Here is an 8998-nt window from a genome sequence, read left to right on the forward strand (position 1 = left end):
ATTCTATCATTTGGGCTCCAACTAATTATATTAATAGTATTTGGTAAAAGTAACGAGTCCTGTTACTGGTGTAGGGACATTCTAAATTCCACCTGTCTACATTGCTCAGTCTTCCTAAGAAGCAAAGTTCAGAATCCCAACATCCCACTTTTCGTTAATAGGATTCAGCTCTTTTGTCGGTCTGCGCTGCTTCAGAATGCTGAGGTGAAATGCAGGATGGAACTCCGGATTTCAGTAGAAGAATGCAATGGCAGCCATACAAGAAAAAGAGAGTAGAAGTACCAGTAGGGATGGTTCTGTGTACTGGGACATCCTAAAGAAGGGGCTGTCAGAACCAGCAGTAAACCAAGAACAAAGGAGGGCATCAACAGGGGCAGGCAGTCTGAGAGCAGCTCATGTTGTTGTTTTTTACCCAGATTACAAGATGATCAGCTGGCTAGTGCCAGAGATAGTGACCATATTGGACCAGATCAAACCTTGTTGACCCCTTTTGTCATCTGACTTTGGCTGCAATACCACTCTCTAGGCAACTACATTGGTGGCCCTGAAGCACATAAAAAGCAGGCCAATAGTTTCCTTCTCTGGCAAGGTGGCACTGAAAGTCAAGTGCCTAGATTTAGCTGACAAGAGACCCTGATTTAGGACCCAGGGTGCAGCTTGGTCTCTGTCTAGCAAGCACATCTTGCCTTCTACTGAACCTAACAAAATGGCTATACCAGTCTGAAGCCCCCGTGGAGCAGCAGCAAGCTTATCCAGCAGCTTTCTGTGCAGCATAGCTGATGACCATTCCACTTATCCAAGAAGAGAGCCAGATGGAACTATTTCTGTGACTGTCTTAATGAGTTGTGCTACCATTCTGTTGATCAGCCTTCTTTAAACAGATGGAGTGTTTCCTTGCTAAGTATCTGCTTTTCAACTTGTCCATTAATAATCTAGAGTTAGGCGTGAGCACTGAGACAGCCAAGTTTGCTGACAATACCAAATTGTTCAAGGTGGTTAAAAGGAATTGCGAGAAGCTCCAGAATAATCTTTTCAAATGGGATGAATGGACAGTAAAGTGGCAAATGCAATTCAATGTCTCTACGTAAGTGTAAAGTGATGCACATTTAAACATAAAATCCTAATTTCACATATATGCTAATAGGGTCTGAACTGGGGGTGACTGACCTTGTGGTTGTAGAGGACAGCTTAATGAAGATGTTAAGCCCATGTGTGGCAGCTGTGAAAAAGGCAAATGCCATGCTAGGAATTAATAGGAAAATACAAAATACAATATCATAATGTCATTATACAAATCTATGGTGCAGTCACACTTGGGGAACTACTGTGTACAGTTGTGGTCTCCTCACCTCAAAAAGGATATTGGAGAGCACAGTGGAGGCTATTCCATTTGGGCAGATGGGGCACTGCCCCACCAACCTCAATCTGCTATCAGCCAGCCTCCATATGCCCACCTTCTTACTTACAACCAGCCCAGGGGATGGCCCTACCTGCCAGCTTCCTCGTCCTTAGTCTCAGCAGGGAGGAGGATGGGACAATACTAGGCGTAGTTGGCTCTGCCTGTTATGGACCCCCTGCCTTCTACCCTACTGGTCCCACTGAGCACCAGTCACCACTGGCAGAATTGGAAAAGGTTCAGCAAAGGGCTACCAAAACGATCAAGGGGATGGGGCAACTCCCCTATGAGGAAGGTTACAACCGGCATTCTCTTGATCTCTTGACCTGAGTCTCCTGCTTTAATTGTGTTGTTCTAATAGGACTGTTTGCACATTTTAATTATGGTCACTTATATTTCAATGTTTTCACTGGATAGTTTTATTGTGCATTATGATGTCTTTTTAATTGTTTTGTATTTTAACAGCGTTGTAAACTTGTTTTTTATGTTTTGCCATCTGGGCATTAAACAGAATATAAATTAATAAATCATAAAAGTAATAACAACATTTGGTGCTCTTCATTTCAGAGAAAAGCTGAGTAAGAGGGGACGCAATATAGATGATAGAGGTGTATAGAATTATGCTAGGTGTAGAAAGTGAATTGGGAGAAGTTTTTCTCTCTCCTTACAGCACTAGAATACTGGCTGGGTCTGGCAACCAAGAGGTCTTCTGTATCTTTAAAAGTTGTGCAGGGGGAAGGGAGAATCCCACCTTGTGGTTTTTCCCATTACAGGGTTGCAAGAACACCTGCACTTGGCTGACTTTCTTTTCTCCTAAAGATACAGGATCAGTCTCAGGGATTGAACCTGGCAACCCTAATTGCAACCCCATCTTATAAAATAAAAATACAAACTTTTGATTTATTTTAATTTGATGGGGTAAATTTACATATTTTGTAGGCCTCAGCTCCTAATAATTTATTCTGGTTTACCATGTCAATGATAGGCACATTATATGCATAGTATTCCTGTCATTTGCAAAAATCTTTGAAAACCCCCCCACTTCAAATAAACATTTCAATTCTCCACCAGGATTTTCTACTCTCATAGGAAGCTGCCTTACACTGCATCAGATCATTGGTCCATCTAGCCTAGTACTGTCTACAATGACTGGCAGCAGCTGTCCAGAGTTTCAGGCAGGAGTCTCTCAGGTTCAGTTCCTGATGGCATCTCTCCTACCTGGAGATGCCATTGGGCACTGAACCTGAGGGACCTTCTGCATGCAAGGCAGATGCTGCAATGGCCCTTTCCCTGCATTCACTACTTAATCAACTGTGCTGAGATATTAGGAAGTATTCTAGAGTTAATCTTAAAACTCCTTATTGCCATGTGACACTGTTATATCAGAGCACCATGGCAAGCTAAGGATAGAACAGTAGATTAAAGGCTGCCCTTTTAAGCAAATACTATCTTTTAAAAGTTAAAATTCCATTTCTCAAAAGAAAAGGCATTCACAATAATTCAGCTACAATTCACTTACATGTTAAGAAGTGTGTATAGTGTACAAAAATGACACTAAAGGATACCTCCACATCATAGGGCTTACAGGCAGAGAAACCTTCAGATACTGTAGACCCATATAAACACAGATGCCACAAAATACTCCAGCATGCCTCAGTCCATCAGAAACCCGCATAAAAATGTCTAATAAGAGGAATCACCTTTGATGTCTGGTGCAGAATAAACACATAGCACTGGTGGAGATTTAATGCTATTACTAATATAACACTTTGTATAAAGGACTGAAAAAAGGGCCTTTCTAGGGACAAACTATTAATCTCTGAACATGCCATGTTACTCACCAAACATAAATGTACATGTTTCCAAGTTAAAGAAACACATGATAACTAGGACCTCCTGCCAGACCTTGTTTCAAATCCCTGCAGAGGGTTGCCAGGTTCAGGGCCTGAGGCTGATCCTGTATCTTTAGGAGAAGAGAAAGTCAGCCAAGTGCAGGTGTTTTGCAACCCTGTAATGGGAAAAACCACAAGGTGGAATTCTCCCTTCCCCCTGCACAACTTTTAAAGATACATAAGACCTCTGGGAGGCCGGGCCTGGCAACCAAGAGGTCTTCTATATCTTTAAAAGTTGTGCAGGAGGAAGGGACAATTCCACCTTGTGTTTTTTCCCATTACAGGGTTCCAAGAACACCTGCACTTGGCTGACTTTCTCTTCTCCTAAAGATACAGGATCAGCCTCAGGCCCTGAGCCTGGCAACCCTAATCCATATATAGCCCAAACTGCATGATTCATACACAAGAGGAAGGTATGCATTCTACATGGGCCTGCCTGTGAAGATAGACTGGAAGCTTCAATTGGTCAAAAATGTGGCTGCCAGACTTTGGTCTGGTGTTCATAGGTTGAAGAATACATAACTCTGATCTTAGGTCAAGTCTGTTGGCTTCCTATTTCCTTCTGGGCTCAATTCAAAGTACTAGTTTTAGCCTTTCCAGACCTAAATGGCATAGGACCAGTTATTACTTTAGGGGCCAGGTTACCTCTTGGAGATTCAGTGAGTGTGCACAAGAGACGGGGCCTTTCTGTGTCAGACTCTGGAATGATCTTCTAACAGAAATTCACCAGGCTCTCTCTTTGTGTGGGTTTGAAGACACTTTTATTTCAACAGACCTTTAATGTGTGATACCTAGATTTATTGTTGCCAGTTTTAATGCATAACAGCTTCTACTCCTGTTGCTATTAGGCATATGTTTTGCTTTGCTTTAAGTGTTGCTTGAATTTTGTTATTGCTTTTAGAAATTGTATTTTTATTGATTATATTATATGGTTTTGTGATTATTTTGTTTGTTGCTCTGGATACATTTAGTAGAAGAGTGGGATATTATTATTATTATTATTACTATTATTATTATTATTGCAGTAGTAGTAGGTTTGGGGGAACTCAAAGTTTGCAGAAGTATGAAAAATGTTATTGCAGAGGAGACGGCCCAATGAGGACTATGAGGAATAAGGAAGAAATTCGATTCCATTTGCATTTAAAGGTGATTCTGCCTAATTTACACTTTCTGATTGTTGCAACATATTTACAATATGAGAACTGAAAGATAGCCATTCCCTAAATTTGCTCCTTTCTGAATTTTGCAATGCAGCTCTCCAACTAATATGCACAAAAGTGCATATTACTGCAGTAAACGGCATACAATGCAAATGGTAGTGAAAATAACATACAAAATGCATTATATTAGGAAATATCGCTATGGAAAAATATGTATACTAGGAGAAACTCAACTACAATGCTGGTGAATTTTCATCAGAATTTTTTTTAAAAAAATTGCAAACTGATGTGGAAATGTGGAAGACTGAAGACTGTAAGAATGAGAAACAGAAATAAATTAATATCAAACAGATCTTCCCATCCCTAATGAGGACTGGGCATGCTCATTGGCCACAGAATGCTTGACTGACTGTTGGGTGTGCATATAGAAACTGAAAAACTAAATAGATGGGGAAATTAAAGGGAGGAGGACATGACCAACTGGCTGTTGAGTTTATGGACTGTAGGAAACACAGTGTTGATGCACATCTCAAAATGTTCCTTAAGAGAAAAGGAGGGGTGAATGCTGTAAATGGGTATGACTGGGTGACAAAGACTCTAGGCACTGAAGTCCATTAGGAATACATTATCAGATGAAGGTAATTATTCAAAGAAGAACAACAGATGCCATTTGTATGCAGATGATATGAGAGGAAAAATATTGGCACAGAATGCATGTAACACCTCAAGCTATTATGTGTATTTCATGGACATACAGAAGAACGAATGAACAAGAAGTAGGTGACTTTTTTGTACACTTTAGGCATTAAATCTTTAACAATGCAAGGGTGAATAATAAGTATTGGAAATTAGCTGTGGTTTTATATCTGCTCTCTAATTAGAATATAATTAAGCCTAAGATATAAATTTCAGATCTTTTAAGAGATTCAGTTCATGAATTTTGTTGACAGTGAAATAGATTAAAAAAACTTTTTAGTGGTGTTTTCTTTATTGCATTTTTCATTATTCCTTCATATTATGACTAGTTGCTTTAAATATTTAAAGGTTCTCACTATAGCTTGCTCTGGAATAGCTGCTTCCAAATAATGCACAGCTTTGTTTTTTGTTCTTACTCAAATATTTCATTACTGTGAAGAGATTGTGAGAGACTGTCAGGTTACAGTCACAAAGTGATCCTGGGAAGAGGAATTCATTCCAGCAAAAAGCAAAACAAAAACAGCCATATTTCATACGTGGTCACACCATAATGTAGAGGCACTAATAATGAAAATGGAAATGCTGAACTCGGGAATAAAAAAAATGAGTTCAATTCTGAAGAATACAGTTACTTCAGGGATATTTTCATCAATGTTATAATCTGAGGAACTAAATCAATCCCTCTAATAGTGAACATAGGGCTGCCATGCTGACAGAAATGAAGCCAAAACAGGGGCAGCAAATGCAAGAGGGAGGTACCAACACTGGGGAACCCCAAGCTTTGCAGAAGTACAAAAAAAACTTTAAAGAACACAGGAAAGGGAAATGACCCCCCCCCCCAAAAAAAACTGTCCAATGACAATTGAACATGCTCACGACACCAGCTGCTGGAGAATACTGTGCTCTCGTTGGAAAACAGAAAACTGAGCGTGGGGGGAGAGTGAATTGGTTTGTTTCTTAGCAGGTTATAATGTCCAGGTGAAAGGTATGATTTACTGTCTGGAACCCTGAATAGAAGCACTTCTGTTAGAGGGACAGATAAACTGTAATATTTTGTTACACATCCTACTTGCAAAATATGGCAATAAAGTCTTGTGAAGGAGGCATTTTCACATGCTAAGGTGGCAATGGTATACCCATATACTTGGGTGTTTGCCCCATTGAACTTACTTCTGAGACTTACTTCTGAGTACACATGTATAAAATAGTAATGTAAATGCTCAAAGCTACATTATTTATGCAGTCTACCATTATCTTGACATTTTAGGTCCCCTTTTCTTCATTAGAGAGCCAGTGTGGTGTACTGGTTAAGGTGTTGGACTACGACCTGGGAGACCAGGATTCGAATCCCCACACAGCCACAAAGCTCACTGGGTGACCTTGGGCCAGTCACTGCCTCTCAGCCTCAGGCAATGGTAAACCACCTCTGAACACCACTGACCATGAAAACCTTGTTCATAGGGTCGCCCATAAGTTGGAATCGACTTGAAGGCAGTCCATTTCCATTTTTTTCTTCATTAACTACAGTGTTCTCATTAAAAAAGTTAAGAAAATCAATTGTTTCATCCAGTGCACTTTAGTGCTTTTCATTCAACTCTAATGCACTTGGTATGTAAACAAGGAGCTGTGATACGTTAATGACTAGAGGAGATACAAATATGCGATGAAGGAACTGTAATAGTATTTGGCATGCATTTCAGTGCAGAAGTTGAGCAAGAAGTGCTAAAATAAAGTTCCTTTACATATAGTGAAGATTTCTCTCAGGCACCACAGAACTCAAGTCAGATTGTTCCAGGACAGGCCCTAGTTCTTTACTCCCTCTGCTATAATGGCCGCTGAACACTCTAAGGAAGAACTGCAGCCATTTCATTCTTCATTTGTTTGAATTTTTTTATATCCTGCCTTTCAAAATCGAACATTAAGGTAGATAACAACAAATAAAATGCTAAGGCAGTCAATTCATTTATTAAGTTCTGAACAAGAAACAAGCAGCAAAACAATATGGCAGTTATAGGACAGCAGTAGCAAAAGCAGCAAAAAGTGCATTGCCCATTAAAACTTGGGAGAACAGAATTGTCTTAACCTGATGCCTAAAAACTATCGTGGTATGAATATCCGTGGTGATGGTATTCCACAACTAGGGATCCATCACAGAGAAGGCGATCCCAAACCGGGTAGGGCCTTATAGGTCAAAAACAGAATTTTGAATTATATTCCCAAATATCTCCACTCAGTCCAGTTCAATCCCATTCCCTCAGCCTGTCACAAAGGGTGTTTGGATTTCTTTATTGCTTTGGACCAAATCCTGTTGCTCTTAGTAGGATTTACTTCTGAGTAAATGTGGATAGGATAGAGCTACATGCTACTTATTGTACACATCTGATTCCTTGCTTTCATATTTGCAGACCGCAACTAAGTTTGACCTTTGGCCACATAGAGGCATTCCTCCATGTGGCCATTATAATGTTTGAAGCTACCTTTTTCTCTGTCCTTGGCAAGTGTCATGTAGAATGGACATGACACACTGAGCACCTGTTCTCTGCCTGTTTACTGGCATCTCTTGTTGTCTTCAGGCTATGGGTCCTACCAAAGGTGAAGCATCCAGAGGCAGACAATTCCACAATAAAGAGGTAAGACACTTGTTGCACCTTGAGGGATCCCCTAAGTATCACAGCCCAGATGCCTCTAGCAATCTTAAATTGGATTGGGATTTTAAGGGCTAAATAAAAAAGGTAAAGGTGTCCCCACACTTGTAGTGTGAGTCGTTTCCGACTCTTAGGGTGACGTCTTGTGACGTTTACTAGGCAGACCATATATATGGGGTGGGATTGCCAGTTCCATCCCCGGCCTTTCTTTACCCCCCAGCATATGCCGGGTACTCATTTTACCAACCACGGATGGATGGAAGGCTGAGTGGACCTCGACCCCTTTTACCAGAGATTCGACTTCCTCCTTTCATTGGAATCGAACTCCGGCTGTGAGCAGAGCTTGCAATGAACAAACATAAAATGTACAGCAACATCATGTCAAGAATATCCATTGACTGATGCCCACAACAACATGCCAATCCTACTGTTGCCAAGAAGATAATAGGAGTTTTGACTTTGTTTAAAAAATCATTATGAAACTCTTGTGTGGGCTTTTTTGGTCAAAGGGAAGGCTACCTTTTAATAGCAAATCAATTAGAATACTCAATTTGAAAGACATTTCTAAAACACAACTGGCATTCTGAAAGCCCAGCAGGTTATGGATGTTTTGTCAAAAGCACCTAGAATTTGATAAGAGAGCAAGAGAGATGCAGTATTAAAAAATAGGAAAGCCGTTGCCATTATTGGCTTCTGCTTAAGAGAACTTCATTACATGAACACTATAAAATCAATCTGAGAATAAATATTAAATGCTGATGTTCAACAAATATTAATGCAAGTTGGAAGTAGTTAACCAGTCTGGGAAATTAAAACAAACCTCAGGTGCAGAGTTACTAGCAGCAATAAAAGCATCAAGCCAAATTTGATATGGGAGAGTACACAAAATGACTTTCCTCCCCCACTCCTGCTCATAACACTAGAACTCGTTAACCCGTTGCAATGGATCGGCAATAAAAAAGGGAGTATTTGTTATGTAATTCACTAGCATACATTATCAAGATGTGATGGCGTATGCTAGATTAGATGATTTAAACAAGGATTAGACAAATTCATGGAAGATATAAATCTGTCTTCAGCTACTAATCATGATGGCTAAATGGGTAACTTCCAAGTCCAGAAGCATTATACCACTGAATATCAGACTGAGGTGATAAATAACAAGGCGTGGCTCTCATTTCATGCTTGTGAGCTCCCAACAGCATCTAT

General features: G+C 40.1%; 1 long non-coding RNA gene across 1 annotated transcript; it reads left to right on the plus strand.

Moving 5' to 3' along the window:
• Nucleotides 1-4963: 4963 nt before the first annotated feature.
• On the plus strand, nucleotides 4964-8138 carry LOC133363289 (uncharacterized). The gene is made up of 3 exons (XR_009757653.1): nucleotides 4964-5224; nucleotides 7718-7774; nucleotides 8010-8138. It is a non-coding gene; the product is annotated as an uncharacterized LOC133363289 (long non-coding RNA).
• The last annotated feature ends 860 nt before the right edge of the window (nucleotides 8139-8998 follow it).

The sequence above is a fragment of the Rhineura floridana genome, chromosome 8, assembly GCF_030035675.1.
Source record: "Rhineura floridana isolate rRhiFlo1 chromosome 8, rRhiFlo1.hap2, whole genome shotgun sequence".
Lineage (NCBI taxonomy): Eukaryota > Metazoa > Chordata > Lepidosauria > Squamata > Rhineuridae > Rhineura > Rhineura floridana.